The sequence below is a fragment of the Buteo buteo genome, chromosome 10 (genome assembly GCF_964188355.1).
Source record: "Buteo buteo chromosome 10, bButBut1.hap1.1, whole genome shotgun sequence".
NCBI classification, from domain to species: domain Eukaryota; kingdom Metazoa; phylum Chordata; class Aves; order Accipitriformes; family Accipitridae; genus Buteo; species Buteo buteo.
In genome coordinates, this window is record NC_134180.1 from 28,703,496 (window position 1) to 28,721,195 (window position 17,700).

General features: G+C 40.7%; 1 protein-coding gene across 8 annotated transcripts in view; it reads left to right on the top strand.

Annotated features, from left to right (window-relative positions):
- Positions 1-6,237: 6,237 nt before the first annotated feature.
- TTLL7 (tubulin tyrosine ligase like 7) overlaps positions 6,238-17,700 on the top strand; it is an 87,724-nt gene continuing 76,261 nt past the window's right edge. For 2 of the 8 annotated variants that reach the window (XM_075039126.1, XM_075039129.1), the window contains exons 1-2: positions 6,246-6,515; positions 8,181-8,304. The gene's annotated coding sequence lies outside the window, so the exon portion shown is untranslated. Of the gene's footprint in view, positions 6,516-8,180; positions 8,305-17,700 lie in introns of all 8 variants that reach the window. The other 6 variants (XM_075039128.1, XM_075039127.1, XM_075039131.1 and 3 more) reach the window with 5 other exon arrangements.

Consider the following 17,700-nt stretch of genomic DNA (forward strand, 5'->3'; position numbering starts at 1 on the left):
AATGAAATGACTGTAAATATGGAAATATTTAATCCCTTCTTCAGGGTACCATATGGTACAGATACATCTATCATGCCTTTGGAAAGAAGGTTAAGTGTTATTTCTATTTTATAGGTAAAAAAAATAATCTAAAAGGATTCTATAGTCCTGTCACTGTCATTAAAAAGTGTTTGTCACCATTGCAAAATTAATTTACGGTTTATAAGACAAATGCTTTCCCCAGCAATCTGAAAACTGTTACCCATGCAGCTGGAAACTGCTTCGAGGTACAATGGTAGACCCAAATAAAGAGGTTCTTGTATCACCTAGGATTTTTTGAGAAACTTGTATGTAGAAACAGTGAGGAACTAAGATATTTCAATGTTTTAATGGTGCATATTAATGAAATCCAAGCTTCAGATTAATAGTCTGCATACAGTTTTATTCTATTTAAGTAAAGATTGACTCTTCAACAGTTTTTTTCATATGAAAAATACTGTATTTCTGTGGTATGAAGTTTTCTGTACTTTAGCTAATGTAAAGACTTGTATCTAGAACTAAGATTTTGGAAACAGATTTGCTAATTAACTCCACTGTAGGAATGCTCTGCAGAACACAAATTCTGAAGATATTGTATGAAAAAAATTGTTTTAAACTATATTTATTAAGAAACTTCACAAGGCTATAAATTAATAAATCTTAAATATGTCAAATTCTGTAAGACACTCTGACATCTAACCTATTGAGCACATGAATGGGATCTGGGAGGATCTGTGCACTTTGTTCTGCCAGGCACTCCAGAGGTCATGTTCCAAGCAGTGTACAAAGTGTGAAGTAAATTAGACGAATGCTGAAAATAGATTTTTCTCAAACTTGTACATATTTCAGATCACTATCTCCTGTGTGGCTTTTGACAATGTACTTACTGATAGGCACAAAGTCATCATTGACATGACATTGAACCAATGGCACTGGAGTAAGTTTGAATCTGTATCCATTACCTTATGGAGATGCATAATATTTACCTGACAGGAATATTGTGAGAGTAATTCTTGTACAGTATTGTCAAGTGAATAACCATTTTGCTTATGACAAAGGTATACGAGTCTATCCAAACAAATTCTAATATTCTATACAAAATTATTTAGTTATTTTCCTCCCAGCCCAAATTTAAATTAATGAAGCATCAAAAGACCCTAATAAAAGTAAGTGTGGACTTTTCTCTGTCAATTGAATCAACATCTTCAAAAGATTTAGAGGTTCTTTAGGTCATAGAGCTTAAATACCAATTATCTTCCTTAAAAACGGTTATAGTAATATAATATAACACACAATAGTTGTCACATTGTTATACATCAAACTAACAAACTGATCACTTCAGACTTATTTCAATAAACCCATATGAAGCAATTTTCAGTTACACCTGGTAAGGTTGGATTGAATGGATACTGAGAACCTTTATACTGTGAAAGGAAACAGCATGACTTTGCTGGGGCAGAAATCTCTCTCATTCCTGCTTTTCTCAGTGATTCCAGACCATATTGCTTAAATAATGGTTTAATTCCATGTCCAACTGCAAAGGAGGAGCAGCTCTTGCACCTCTACTTGGGCCTGCAGGCCAGCAATAGCATAGGTTGCCTTTACTAACACTGTATGATCTTATCCTGATTTGTGAATATTTATGAAATCTGTTTTTATTTCCTGGATGACCACATTAACTTAGTTGACCAGCAGATATAAATTCCTACTTTCCTTTGACTTATGTCTTATTTGATCTTACAGCCTTCACAGTGGAAATAATCTTTTTTTATTGGTTTGATGGCTGCTCAACAAAAAGAAATGCCTCTCCAAACTGCTGAAGTTCTGGGACTCCATTCTTCTTAAACAGGTGTGGACAGCAGATGGGAACTTGAAGATATTATTTGAAAAAGAACCTCCAAACTTTGATTACTAAAGAGATAAAGACACTCTGAAATGGTATTTTGTGTGGGTAAAAATAGAAGTGTCCATATCTTAAAGCTGTTCAAAACCATGCCTGAACCAAAGGGGCCCCATTAAGCTTGCGTGTAATTGACTGTAGTCTGTGGATACCTTTGGTGTTACGGTATCTGCTTACATCAGTACTGAATTTCACCCAGAGTGTGTTTGGAGTGATGAGTACTACGAAAAGTTATTGTATATGAAATGCTATGTTATGTCAATATCATACTGCTACAGCTTGTAAATTCACATTGATCTGTATAATAAAAGATGTTTACAGCAGTAATGAACTCAATCAAGCACATGTTTGCTGATATATAAAAAAAATAACAAGCCATCTTGCTGGGCATTTGATTTCCAGGAGATAATCCCAGACAGTACTCTGAAGATTAGAGAGATAGGAGATAAGAAGCTGTGACAGGCTGGCAGTATCCGCCTGAAACGCCATCCCCTATTAGCAGGTGTTGGTGCTGCTGGGAAGCTGTTGCATGGATTTTGCTAACACACTGAGCAGATGGCTTATTATAAGAGAAATGGGTGTTGCTTTTTGAAGCAAAAAATATGTATGGGCTGAGAAGTCTTGTAGTAAGAATCCTGAGGGAATATAAAGTATAGGGAGGGAACTCGAGCTGAACCTTTTTTCTTCATTGGTAATGTTTTCTAGTAGGGTGCTAGGAAATGGGTGGTTTTTGACAGCACAAGACTATGTTTGGACATAGTTTTATAGCAATTGGAAAAGTGCACCTGTTCAGAAAAGCATAATTAACTACTTAATATATTTCAAGATGAATGTCATGCAAACAGAAGAAAACACACTTGGAATAGCTAAGTTTCCTATTGTACAGCTACACACTGGTTCTATTTCAAAGCTTTTGAACTTCATGACTGTTACTTTTAATGTTTTGAAACTGTCTTTTTGGCATTCCCCAGCACTAACAGTTGCGTGAAGATACAACCTGTTTCAACAGCAGAGACAAAATGCAACTGCAAGTTTTCTGGATGATATCAGACCGTGCATCCTACCACAGATGCTTGAGTTTGATGTTTGAGTGGACAGGAGAAATATGTTTGCATTTCAAAGCCTATTTTGTGACTTTGTTCAAAGACCAATATTCTGTAGAGAATTTAATTATCCCCTTTGTAATTTGAAGAAATTATATTTACTGACTTTGAGATGATTACATATAGGCAGCATTACAGTGCTTATAACTACTCGGGGAGTATGTTACTAAATCACAGGAAAGGTGAAATAGGAGCAGTGCTTAAATAAATAATCAACCTTTCTCTGAAAGATAGGATTGACCTGATTGCCCCCATCATTCTTCTACTATAACAATGAAAAGTCATAAAGGTACCCAGGATCCCTGGATGGAAAACCAGGAAAAAAACTAAGGAAATTCACAGAAATATGTAGATTTCTGAGAAAGCACATTCTTCCTGATCTCTGGTTTTCTGTTTTGCCTATGCTTGTTTATTTGTGAAATTTGTAAGATTATCTTCATGCCATAAAAGGTATTTTTATTGCTAGTTCTATTTACAATAATCATCTAGGCGCATCTGTCGTCTCAAGTGCATCAATGTTCAATATTTAAACTAGCTCAATATTAAAAATAAAACTTTATTTAATGTTCCTAATCAAGCATCTGTGTCTTTAATACCCTGTTTTGGTTTCTTACTAAGTTTTGTTAGCTCTAATGTTTCAACATGGAGATAGTGAGTACCATCTACTTTCAGAGCGATTCAGAATGCAGATCACATTTAAAAAAAAGTAAATCTGATCTGCTTCTGGGAAACAACAACTAAAAGCACATTCTGGAAGAGATTAATGCCTCCCGCCTCCCAGGAATCAAGATGAGAAAAAGCATTTATGCTGTCAGGCTCTGGTCTTTGCTAGGAGGCTGTCATGGGTTGTGATTTCCTAGCTGAAACTGGCACCTGTTTGTACCAGCCCTCCTCTGAAAAGGGGAAGCATTAGCTGCACCTTGGAAGTGAGGCTGTTAGAAAAGGCTTCCCAGGAGCAGAGCAGGGCACAGTTGTATTGCCAAGCTCCAGGTTTGCCTGTGAAGCATAAAGCAACAGCTGGGTACATCTCATCATAAACTCTCATTTGTGATTTGCTGCTCTTCCCACAATATAACATAATTTGCTCAGCAGGGAGGTGCACCTCAGACTTTGGGGTGTAGAGACCTGGTTTAGGGTATGGAATGTGGATATACAGCTAAAAGCAGGCAGGATCTGCTGTAGGCCTGAAGCAAGCTTTGACCTGGAGATAACATGCAATGCATGTAAGCCTTGTAAATGGTTTCATCTGCAGTCAGTGGCAGCATTCCAAATGACTAACAGAAAATCAAACCTTTCTCTACGAACATCTTGTAACACAGCTTTCTCACAACTGTAGGAAAACCAGAGCGCTTACATGGGGACAAGCTTAGATCCCATTGCCTCTGCTTTAGCATGGGATTTCTTTCACTAAAATTTAGATCTGTTCCCACAAACACTTACCTACACAAGCATGTGAATTTCCATGAGATTACATGTTTGTGGGCAGAAATTACACCTCTGCTTCTTTGACAAGCTTGACAAAGGCTTGAGTGGTAAATAAATGATAATTTCTACGTATCAGTAAAACCCACAATGTTTTATAACAAAACCCAATGAAAAATATGATGACTGTAAAAAGTAATAAATTCTTCAACGTTACAAACTACAAATCCATACCACACATGAGAAAAGTCTGACATCTCTCTAGGATTCCCTAAAGGATTTTTCTTGTGGCTTTCTGACCTTAACAATCACCCTAGTATTTGCCAGAAGCCCACAACCTGGTCCTATTAAAATATCAGCTTGCCTTACAAGATGTTAAAAGTAGAACAAAAAATGTAATGCTGATCAAGCTGCAATTAAATTTTCAATCTACTTGCTTCATATCATTTAACATTGCCAACTTCCTCTGTTCTGGTTCTTTCTGACTAAGAAAAAGAAAACTTTAAACTAAGCCTACCGAATATATTTATTTCTACCTACCTTAGAAAGGTAGCTGTAGAGATATTCCTGGAAAGCCTATTTTAGCCAAGAGCTTGTGGAGAAAATGTTAGAGTGAAATTGATTTTAAAGGTACGTAGTAGTGAGGAATGCCTAAGAATGTAATAGTATGAATAAAGTAATTAACTGATAAAACAGAAGAAACCCCAAATATTAGCAACAAGAGTAAGTCAACAGAAGGTTACCGCTAGTTCCACGGCAGACATCAATCAGCCTAAATCCACTGCCGCGGTGATTTCCACTGCTTGTGAATCCGGCTCCTAACCTTGATTAACAGACAAAGAGGACACCACACAATCTATTGAGATAACGGATTAAATTTCAGTTGGGCTTTTAGAAGAAAAAAAGAATAACTTCTTTCCAAAAAAAGATGGTTTTGGTTTTTTGAAAGTTTTTCATCATTAAATTCTTCATTTGACAAATGTTTTCCCATTTTTTTAATCTTTAACGCACTCATCTGATTAAGTCATGCGCCTCAGGCTAGGATGCAAAGTATTTCAAGAAAAGACCGAAACGGCTCTTTCAGAGCGGCACACGGCAGTTAACGCTCACAGGAGGAAAAACATTGGCTACGAGACCAAACGGGAGGGGGAAAACCCGCTCTCAACAGGCGTACGCATCCGCACAGGCGCAGGGCTTTCAGCCGGTGACGACAGACCCACCGCAGCGGCACTCTGGCCGCGCACCGCCGCGGCCGCCCCGGGGGCCGCGCTCTGGCAGTGCCGCCCGCGCAGGCGGGAGGTCCCCGCCGCCGAGTCCTGCGGGCGCCCGGGAAGGCCTCCCCCGCACCTCACGGCGACGGCCGCCCGGTGCTCCCGCGGGGCTCCTAGGCCGGGGCCGGCGGGGAGCGCCCGACCGGCGCTGCCTGAGGCGCTGCCCGTCAGCCGGAGCCAGGCCCTGGGTCCCCTCGCCCCGCGGCGGCCGGGAGGCGCGGCTCTGAGGGACCGAAGGGAGGCGGCCGCACCCTGCCCCGAGGGGAGCGCGCCTCGCGACAGCGGCCGCTCGCCGGCCCCGGCCCCGGCCCCGGCCCGGGCTGGCGAGGCGCTGCCCGCGCCGTTGCCAAGTCCTCTGCTCGCGTCCTCGGGCAGGGAGACAGCGCGGGCCGCTCCCACCGCGACTGGGGGGGCGGGGGGGGAGACCGGCGGCTGGGGAGGGCTGGCCCCCGCCGCCGGCGCCGCCTGCCCCGCTGGGCGGGCGCCGCCCGCCGCTCCTCAGGCGCTCTCCTCGCACCTACCTGTGTGGGAGGAGGGCCCGTCCTCCCCGCCCCGCCTGGCCGGCCACCGGCGGTGCCCCCTCGCGGGGGAAATGGTTTCTCCCAGCTCCCCGCCGTAAGCTCCCGCTCCTCCTCCCGCTAGTGCCCGGCTCGGCAGGCGCCGGCTCGGATGCTGCCGCCCGGGAGAGCCCCGCCGCGTCGCCCGTGAGGCGCAGCACGCTCCGCTCCGCCCGGCCTGGCCCCGCCGCGCCGCCCGGGAGGGCCGGAGCTCTCGGGGCCCTCCCGACTCCCGCCCCGCCAGGTAACGGTGAGCGGAGCGGAGCGGCGGGGCGCTCGTCCTCTCCGCCCGCGCTTCGCCTCCCCCGCCGCCTCCCCGCGCTCTGCGGGGGGCCAGGCTGCCGCCCCGCGGGGGCCGCCTCGGGGAGAGGCGGCGGAGCAGCCGCCCGTCGTGATTCAGCATCGCCGCCCGCGAAGGCGGGGCGGCGGGGAAGGGCGGCCCTGCCCAGCCTGGGGACTGCGGGCGGCGGGGGGGCCGGCCGGGGCGCTGGGCGGCCGCGGGGTGCGGGTCCCGCCTGGAGCCGTGCCGGAGCGGGGTCGGTCGCCGGCTGCGGGGCGATGCTCCGGGGCGGGAGCGCGGGGAAGGGCCGCCGGCCCCCGCAGCCTCTCGGGCGCCCGGGCTGCGGAGAAGTGCCGTCCGCAGAGCCAGCCCTCGGTCCCGCAGCTGGGTCCCCCGCCTGGGCGGCGGGGCGGCGGCGGCGGCGGGCCCCGGGCCCCGGGCAGCGCGGGGCTGCGGCGCCGGTGCGGGCGGGAGCGCGCGGGGCCGGCGGGCAGCGGCCCCTCGGGAAGTTCCGTGAATGCCGCGGGCAGCCCTCGCGTCGGGAGGGGAGGATAGCTGCCTGCCTGGCGCAGTGTGGGGAGGAAGGAGGCCTTTCGGGATTAAAGGTATTCCTTTTCTCGACACCCCCTCCCCCCCGTCAGATTTTGCATGCGGAGTCCGTCGTCTGTGCGGGTCGTATCGCACGTACGGCCGGGTCTCTCCGGAGCCAGCTAAGGTTGAAATGGGATCGTCTCTTGGCAGTGGTACCCGGTGGAGGCTGAAATGTAGAACAAGTTAAATCTCTGGAGATGCAAGTCAGATCTCTTCCTGTGCTTAGTTGGAAGCTCGTAATCTGTGGGATCTTTTTGAATTTCTGCTGTTGAAACCACACATAATTTTAAGCAAAAGGGAAGAGCAATTGATGCTGGAATTTGAACACACCGCTGAACTCTGTGAAAATGACTTAAGGACTCAGTATTGATCACTCTTGTGCCTGCCTTATGTGTTTGCAGTTTGAGTACCAAAATTAGATCTTGTTCCTTCTCAGAAAAAACCTAAACCAACCAAGCAACACCCCCCCCCCCCCCCCCCAATTCAGTATACTTTTCTGCATAAATCCTTCATTAATTTTATGTTCCAGGCTGTTAGTACCTATCTAAACAATACTTGGAGAAATCCTGCTGGTTATTTCCACAATTGAAAGACTAGAGGCACTTTTCTGTGTGGGAATTGGTTGTTCCCCAAATTCTGCAGAGTATCTCAAAATATACAGTGGCATGGCATCAGTAGAAGCTTTTGCCTCTGTTTTAAGTACTAGAATGTAGTTTTTAATAGAAATAGGATACACGTCAATGCTACTTTGAACAAAAAATGACAGAAGCAGTTATTACGCATGGGGTTTTCCTACATGGTGAGTAAATATAATGTCTACACTGACATATGGAAGTATTATTTTTGAAGCCAGATTCTCTGAAGACAAATGTTACAAAGCTTCAGAAAATTACATGAGCTATTTCAGACAGAATATGGAATTTCTTTCATAAGGAAAGAATGTGTCTTTATGTGTAGGTATTGGCAATATTATGCAAGAAATTCTAGAACCATAGTTGCCAATTTTTTTTTTTATTTTTTTTTTTTTTTTTTTTTTAGAAAAACACCCCCTTTCTATGTTTCTGATGGTCTGGATATATTCCACATACTTCCAAAGGGATCTGCCCACCAATTTGGGAGTGTTAGAAGAGGGCAGGAGATCAAGCCTGTCAGCAGTTATTAGGTAATTATTGCAGTAATCTAGCAATCATTTTAGTAATCTGAGGCTCAGGTTTGCAATCAAATAAGGGTTTGTTCCCACGCTCTTCCAAAGCCGACAGTGTTAAATTGGCAGCATAGATTAAGTTGTGGACAAGACTGAAGAACTGGGAGGTGAATTGGTCAACAAGCAGTATACACTAAACCACCTTGCAATCTTTTGTATAGTTAGGATTTTTTCGAAGATCTTTATAGTACTGTATGTTGATAATGAAAACCATAAATACATTTCTGAAGGTGAAATGTGGCAGACTAATGCTGACTGCTGAATGTGCTTGCTCTGAATTGTCAGCATCAAGAAAGATGGAAATATGATTTCTTGATTTGAATCTCTGTCTGTGGATATTTATTATAAGTTTTAAAGATCGCTGTAGGATACATATGGTAAATGAGTCACTTCTTGAACTTCCACGTTTTCTGATGTTCTGGGCTTTTTTTCTTCACTATGTTTTAATGTATTAAGCAGTGGTTTTGCATTTAATAGGTACCTGCGGATGTCACATACACATTCAGAACACATTATTAATTTAAGGATGGAAATCCTTAGAAAAAGCAAGGAAATTGAAATGAAATCTTAATGTCTGAAATAGAGAAATTGATAACATTTCCCAAGCTACCTTGCAGCTACTTTTTAAAGCTTCTGTCTTGTCCTTAAAAATGTGCATGACAACATGTTGCAAGATAATTTTTTGATATGTGAGTCACTAATGTTTTTCGGTTTTGTGCTATAATTTTATCAGTGTAAAGACAGCTTATTGAAACCAACAATGCTCATTTCTCATATCTGTAAGTTTCTGCAAATATTGAGTGTTATCTTCAGAAAATATTGAGTGTTACTACTGCCTTGAAGTGTTGTGACTTATGGGCCAATTCTAAATCATAAAGACACTGAATTGTATAGATAGGCTTTGTGCCAGTCCCTGAAGACAGGGATGAATGCTTGTCAGTCTTTTACTGTTTGATGAGATGTTTCTGTCATCCAGAGTTGACACAGTGACTCTGTATTGATCTGAGGGGGGAGGGAATAGTCATATTTTTGTAAAAGAGGGCTAAAGTCTATAGGAAGATAGGGGGAGTTAATTTTATTTGGAAAGATGCATACAAACTGTCAAAGTTAAGAAAATTCATTGCAAGTACCATAGCATATGTATTGGAGAATATTAGCTGGATTTTGTTTTTCTTTTGTGAACTTTAGAATATTTAGCTTCAGATTCACTTTCATTTTCTACACACCTAGGAAGATAATTGGGGCAGTTTGACTTCCAGCAGTAGGATTAAGTGGCCCTTATTAAGCACGAGGAAGCTCTTTAGAGGTCCATTAATGCTTACCTAAAACCATGCCAGAATGGTACTTTGCAGCTACTCCTTCTGCAGACTTTACGAGCTTCCTTTAAAGTTTACTGGAACCAATGAACCTTTTTAACATTAATATTTAAAATACTAATGTATTTTAAATTTAGAATGGAATTTATTGATGTCTACTACACTGATGGGTAAGAGAATCATCTGTAACTGAGAATGGGTATGGGAGAAAAAACGTTGTGACATACTGAAGCGGGCAACCTTTGAATATGTTGGGTATTGGAGCAAATCTTTCCGTTCCACAGTAGCACCACTCTTGGAGCCAGAAGCTCTTTCAGACCAGGAGGTTCCATAGTGCCTCAGTCTACCGGATACTTTTCTTTGTGGTGATGGATGCAGGAACCTACAGGTTCTGTAGGGGTTGAAGTCTTAGCTTGTTCCCAATGTTCTTCCTTGCCTTCTCTCTTAAATGTTTGTACAGCTGTTCAAAACAGTTTTAAAATACTACATTAATTTATACTAATTTATCAACATTTTTGCTCTTGCCTTGAATTCTGTACATGAGGAAACAAGCTCTAACTTAGAACAAATTTTTGGTTTTGTGTTTTAAAGGACTAAATAAAGCAGGCATAATGGTTCTTGCCTTCAATATCAGTTTTAACCAGAATACAGGAACTCCAAAATGAAGAGCAATATATACAGTTGTAATATTTTTTCCGAATGTTAAAAATATATGTTCAAATAGTTTAAAAATATAGGTATTCATTAAAAAAAAAAATCTTTGCTTCAAAGGCAATATTTAAGAATATAATCACGTGGTTTTCTTGATCTCTGTGGACACAGAAACAGTACTGCTTTATGGAGAGTCCAAATTAACAACAATAATGAAAGAAATGCAAAAGAAAACAACATTCTGGTTTAGGACTCACTTTTCACTTTCCTTTCTGTGGAGCGAGTGGCATGCCAATTCCCACTTATGCTTGTACTTGGTTTTGGAAGGATTCCAGATTGAAGTCTAATATGCACCACTGATCAAATGCACCTTAGATGGCTACAGTACTGTTAATTGATAGAAAAACTGAGTGCCTAAAAGGATAGAAGTGCTTTGCGCTGCATTTCAGATGCACCTTCTGGCCAGCAGTTGTAACAGAGTACTAACAGTCACTCTTAAGAAAGACTAAATCCACTTTTCGTATACAGTAAATGCTGCAGAAAGAATTGAGTGGGGCGTGGGCTTCACAGTTAGACACAGTGATGTGTTGACATGTTTATTTTCATCCTTGCTTAGTAGCAAAATGCTAAATATATTCTTCTTTGGTTACATTAAAGTATGTTTCCTTCCAACTTTGTCCTTGGGTTGACATGTGTTTGTTTTATTTTTAGCCCTTGAAAACCAGCACAGTAATATCTCTATAGGGTGCAGTGGAAGCATTGGAGTATAGCATGAGAAAATGAAATAGGATGTTTAATACTGAATTCATGCAGGTGAAGAGGCAAAGATCTAGATACTGTTTATGAACACAAAAAAGAGTGGACTGACAGGGCAGAAGATTGTGAGATTTGATGGGGAAATTGCTCTTATTTGCTTGCTCAGAATGGACTTTTCTTGAAAAATATAGAATAGTGCTATGTGATGGAAGTCTGCATTTTCTTGGCTTTTTTGGGTGGTTGTCATGTGTTCAGTGTTCATTGAACATGAAATTTCTGTGAATTTGTTATATTGTTTTATCCTTCCAAGCTTATCTTGGTGGCGTGGGGGGTGGGAGAAATGTGCTAAAACACTTTGTATGAATTATTGATGGAAGAGGTCTGGAAGATGTGCAATTTATTCACCCAGGAAAAACCACCCTTTTTTATTACATTTTAGTTAATGTGGCTTTTTAGAGGGATATAATATTATCCTAACTTTTTATCTTTATGTCAACCTGAAGTCTTTGAAAGACTATAAATTAATAGTGAGCATTAACAACTAGGCATTAATTTGAATAAAAGATTTTTTTTGCTTAAAAATGAAAAAGAGTGATGTGAGAACATGACTTTGGTACATTTTGTACCATTTTAAAAATGGAAGCATTTGCTGCAAAGAATGTTTCTGAGGATGGAGAGGATATGTTCAGTCAGTAAAATAAAGTGTTACTGCATGATGAGACAGAGTCAGTGCTGTTTTGGACTGTTGCAAGGTCTTTAGCAGAGTTGGGAATCTCGTAGCATATTGACCCAGAGCAGCATCCACAAGTGAAGAAGTAGAAGAAAAGTAAGGGAACAATACAGAGCTGGATTTGAAATTCTGGACACCAGTTGAGAAATGATGCAGTTAATGACCTCAAGCAGTCACTTAAAAAGGCCTGTACATTACTGTCCTCTGTTGCCTCTAGATATGAAGAGACAATGAAAGGGCATTGTGGCCTTTCTGCCAAAAGCGACACTGAGGAATACAAACACATATAGGAAGCAAGTCTTTGATATTTTCTGAGAAAATGAAATAAAATTTATGAGAAATAAAAATAAAAAAGAAGATACATTCTTGTGAGTGGGTGTTTGAGAATGTCTAATGCAGATAGATAATCAGGACACCATTTACTTTCATTGATAAAGAAGAAATACCTCTCTGTCAGTTGTGGGACATGCATGCATAATGCTGTTCCAGCTGTTTGAGGATAATAGATTGATGGTCCAGTTGAGGCTGACTCTCTGCAACAGCTGGAGATTAAGAAAATTGGAACCAAGACAGTATGAGGAGCCATGCAGAAAAGTCATCTGTGGGAAGAGACTTCAGGAGACATGTCCAGATTTCACTCCCAGTTCTGTGATTCCACAGGAAATTGTGTCTCCGTTGGTTACACTGAGTTTCCTCCTGTAATTTCCCACTGTTTCAAAGTCCTTGAATTAATCTCTTCTTCAGTTTTGGAAGATGTACCTGTCCAGTCATGGCCCAAGTAGAGGCCTTAATCCTTGGTGGGTGGTTTTTTTTTTTTTTTTTTTTTGTTTGGTCATTTTTTGTTTAAGTAGAGTGAGATTTTCATGCTGGGCAACTTGGATGGGATTTATCTCACCAATGTTTATATGACTACAATCCAGATACCTGCAGCTGTTTACACTGACTATATGTAGGCTGGCTGTGAAGGCAGCCCAGAGAAACCAGCTGAAAATCTACATTGTAGGGGTCTACATTTATACAGATGAATCCACTGTTGTATCTTTATATTTGAGGATTAAATGTGCTTCCAATGTCATCTGTGGGATTTCATTGTAGTGTTTTTCCCTACTGATCTGTGTTAAAGGGAGAACCATACTTATACTGGGGAAGATGGCAACAAACTGTGGTAGAGCTATTGAATTTTCAGAGCCTTACTTCTTAGTACTTATGGTGCAAATGTGCACATTTGTTTGATTTTCTGTTTCACTTGAATGGGCAAGCAAGAGAGACATTCTCTGTGTTCAGAGAGAACATCTACTCTTATGATTTGTAAACTAAGGAGGGGGGAGGAAGTAACAGGAAATGTCTTTTACGTATATTGTAGCCTTTGCACGTTCAGCTCCCAGCTTCATTCTACATGTGTATGATTCCTGAAGGATGGCACTACAGCTAGTAGGACTACAAACACTTTATGTGAAAATATCCTTCTCCTTCTCACTAGAATCTGGCTTTCCACAATATTTTGCCTTTGTAGGACAGGTGCGACAGTAGTGGTACAGTTGGTCTTGTCTGGCACATGCAGTGGACCTGACTGCTGTAAAACTGCCACAAGAGAATAGAGTGCAGTCGATTTCTCCAGGGTTTTCTTCAGGTTGTGGTGTGTGTTTGTTGTTTTTTTTTTTTTTTTGTTTCTGTGAGGAGAAATAACCCATTTCACAACAGAACACAACAAAAGAATTTTCCAAACCTTTTATTGTCATATGGCTTTCATGGTCCACAATCCACCCTTATTAAAATGTACTGAGCTATCATATCAGACCAATCTTTTCTTAATGCAAAAAGAAAAATAATACAACAAAGAAAAGTCATCTTGTAAAATGATGTCAGGAAACAATTTCTTGTTGATATAAATTGATGTTGTAAAAGAAAACAACCAAATTTAAGAAGTGTGAATGGTTTCAGAATACTACAGAGTTATCCCAGGAAAGGAAGTAACATTTCTCTTTCCATTACTTCACTTAAGATTTCATTTGGTTTAAAAATTGCTCTATAAGGTTGTAATCCTGGCCTCACTGAAACCAAATAGGTTTGAGTTCAAAACCAAATCTCATTGGTACAAGGCTGGAAGAGAATCATAACCATTTTTTCTTATAGCGAATTATAAACTATTCATCTTTAGTTTACTTCTCTGCTATTATTTTATGTTATTATGGTCTTGACCTCTTAATTCTACATTTGGAGAAATGATTGTTCTGGTTACAGTACCTCATGTCTCTGGTATAGCTCCTTCCCAGCCACTGAGTCATTTTCTGTTTTTAGATTTTATTTCTCTTTAGCTTATTGTTATGACTAAATCCTACTGACTTTCTTCCCAAGGCTCTTGCCACACTCTAAGTAAAGTGGGAAATAATGCATTCTTTTCTTGTAACATGTATCATGCCTTTCTCTTTTCACCCAAAACACAGGGAGAAAATACCTAGAAAGGGTTAAGAAAGAGATCTAAAAAGTGCTAGGGATAGGCTAAATGGGAAGGAGCTGCTGCTGCAGCATGTCTTTCCCTGGTGTACTAGCACTGCCTGAAACTGTATCAGCTGTCAATTATTGATATAAAAATCTGTTTCCAGAGGGCTGACTCTTCACATAGTTTCAGCAATGCAACACTAACGGTAAGTGATTTCATTTTGCTACTTCTACTGCAGAATTATTTTAAATCTGTTTCCATATCAGTAGGAGGCCCTGGTATGACTGCTTATTTTACAGTGTGTAATCTCGTCAGTTAAATACATGATAAATAAACATTCTGCACTTTTATCAGTAATTTGTATGCAGAAGAATTTGGTATATCATCCTGCCACATGCTGCTGCTAAAGTGTTCCCCCCCCCCCAACTATTGCTCTCTATTGCAGACTATTTTAATTGAAATACGTTACCTTCAGTTTGAATGCTTATGCGTTCTGTCCACCACATATTTTGGAATAAGTTCTTTTTCCAGGGTTCTTGCTCCTTTTCTCTGTATTTATGCTCTTTCTCATCCATCCTTGAGCTTGTAGTTTATCTTTCCTTATAACAGAGAACTGGATTCAGGAGCACCTTCTGAATACAGTAGATCTTGATGTGTTAGCTAGACAAAATATGCTTCTGGAGAACAGCATGAAGCTTTTTCTGTGGTGATATATCTATATATCACCTGCACAATTATCCCTGTTTCTGAACCTGTGAATCCCACACGAGCTATGAAATGTGAAGCACTGCCTCTAGACAGCCAAGCAGGTCTGAAAGTGATACTTGAAGCTTGTAATCTTTCTCAAGAAAGAGAGAAATTCAGAGGCAACTCAGTTATTTTTAGCTGTAATCTCTACTGTGATGAAGGTTTGGTTTAAATGGACTGTAGTTTTGACCTGGGAGACATGGGTTGGTCTTGTTACCAAATGAGTCTGTGTCTTAATTATGTTCCTGAACTGTGCCACCAGCAGGGCTGTTCTGGAACTGAAACACTGATAACAAGTCTGCAAAAGTCAATGGAAATGTCTATATTTAATTCACTGGGCTACAGAGAAGATCCTGTTACATATGGCTTGATCTCATTTACACTATTTACACAAATTTTGTACTTTGCGTACATTTTTTCCAAATGATGGAACTGCGAAATTTCCTGGAGAAAAGTTCTTTCTTCATCTGAGCAATCAAAGGAGCATAAAAAATTCAGAAGAATTTTCATATTTGTGAGATAATATTCACAGTGCTGTATCAGTAACCAACTATGAATCCCAATTTATTCTCCATTTCTTTCTGTTTGGATTATCAATGGTCTCCTTCATTCTCATTTGTACTAACACTTTGCGTTAAGCATTTACTGAAAGATTTATTCTTCTGGTTAATAGGTGTTTTATAATTTTTCCATACATCTGTATTTATAAATGCATTTGGCTCAGTTTGTTGCATTTCTTTTTTCCTTTTCTGTGGTTATCAGGTAAATATAATACTCTGTGGCTACAAAAAATTCTTCTACAGTATGAAGGATATGATATGTCTGAGAGATTCAGAAGCACAAAACAATAAACATTGTAGTTTTCAGCCTAAGATAATATGATGATTAAAAAAACCAGTATGTGGATCAGTTCTCAGTCATGTTTTATTTTGGGTGGTAATGGTATGTGTTGCTATAACATCATAAGAAATTAATGTATTTGTTTCTTTTGAATATTTGAAAACCAGTTAACTTTGCAGCCAGCATGTATTTGACTGTGTAAATTTATGCCTTTTTGCTTTATTAAGAATGCACCTTTAAAAAATACAAGATTAGAGCAATGAAAAATCAAATTGAGCCCTGCTAAATGAATTGAATATCCCATTGCTCTAGCCTCTGGCTGAGGACTTTTATTTCAGTACATTTCTCAAGTGTAGCTCTTAACCAACAATGCCTTTTTTTAAAAAAAAATCCAAACAAACCACAAAAAACCCCAACCAAAACCCAAACTCTCACTCTAGAGCCAATTGCTTTTTAGTGTTGCTTTTTGGGAGTTGACCAAGATGGATGAGGACAGGACTAACTGTGATATTGTTCCAAACTTGGAACTGTGGTGCTGCTGTGATTAAAGTCATGAAGGCAAATAGGCATGCTTAGGGCAGTTATTTCCTCAGATTTTGGAGTTATTTTAAACTACATTAAAAGCTACAATGCCATCGTCAGTATGGTCTCTAGCTCAGAGGCACTGTACGATTACTCAATAAATAAACTGTTCAATACTACAGGGTTGCATCAGTCATGCTGTACTTATCATTCAGAAGGTACATTATTATGATCCTGAGTTCAAGCATATCCCAGAAAAGTACTTTTTGGTAGGCTACTGTCATGCCTTGTTCTTCTAAGGAAAAATTAAAGCTAGCGTATATAAAGTCTGATGCACTTCATTTTTCTTTCTTGTTTTGGGTATTTAAAGTATTCAATTTATGGTCAATATTTAAGGCATGTTATTTTTCTAGGCTTTCTGACCACATGCTGTATTTCTCTACAGGTGAGCAGTAGATACACAAAATATTCCTATAGTAGGATACTGGAGTCTCATCTCATTACTGATGAGAATAGTGACTCTATTTAGATCCCCTACAATGGATAAAAATAGCGTGACACAGAGGGTTTGGAGCCAATCCAGCCTTTTAGAGGAATTTTTATAGATCAGGTCAATTCCAGTTAGAGAAGCTTCTGAGGACTTGCATACTTTAAAAACTGATGATTTTCTCCTGTTTTCATTTGCAAAAAATATTTTCAAATCAGTGGTACCTCAATGACCCTCAAAGAACTATGGAGAAGAAAGCATGTTTTTGCTGAAATGTTCTTTAGCTGCTGGAGTTTCTGGGTGACTTTATCAGCTGTTTGTAAAATATGACCAGCACCGAGTGTTGGTTGCAGTAGTCTTAGTGATACTGTTGGCCAGCTGTGAATATTTCTGACTGTCATTTATTCTTTACGGAGTAGAAGTATATGGCACAGTCATTAAAATATTTGAGGTCTACCAACCCTCATACAAGCACATGAATATTCCCAGTGGAGCCGAGCAAATTGATCCATAGTTGGAAGTGTCAGTATAATGTGATAAACAATTCAGTCGTCACGTAAGAGCATCTTTCTTGTACTTTCATGGTCAAGAAGACTTTGAATAGATGTTTCTTGTGAGTACACTGGGTGGCTTATTCAAGGCCTGATTTTTGTTTAATGTTTGCACATCAGGTGCTGAAAAAGCAGGCTACTGTCTGCCAATTTATATTTCAGGCTGCTGTGGGAGTGTCATCCATGTTGCTAAACTAGAAAACATTGTTATGGGGCAGCATGTGAATTAGGATGATGTAATCCTCAGAGTTGTCATGGGCCGTGTGTGATGACCGCAGTCTGTTTCTAGAGATGCTGAAATAGATCTATGAATT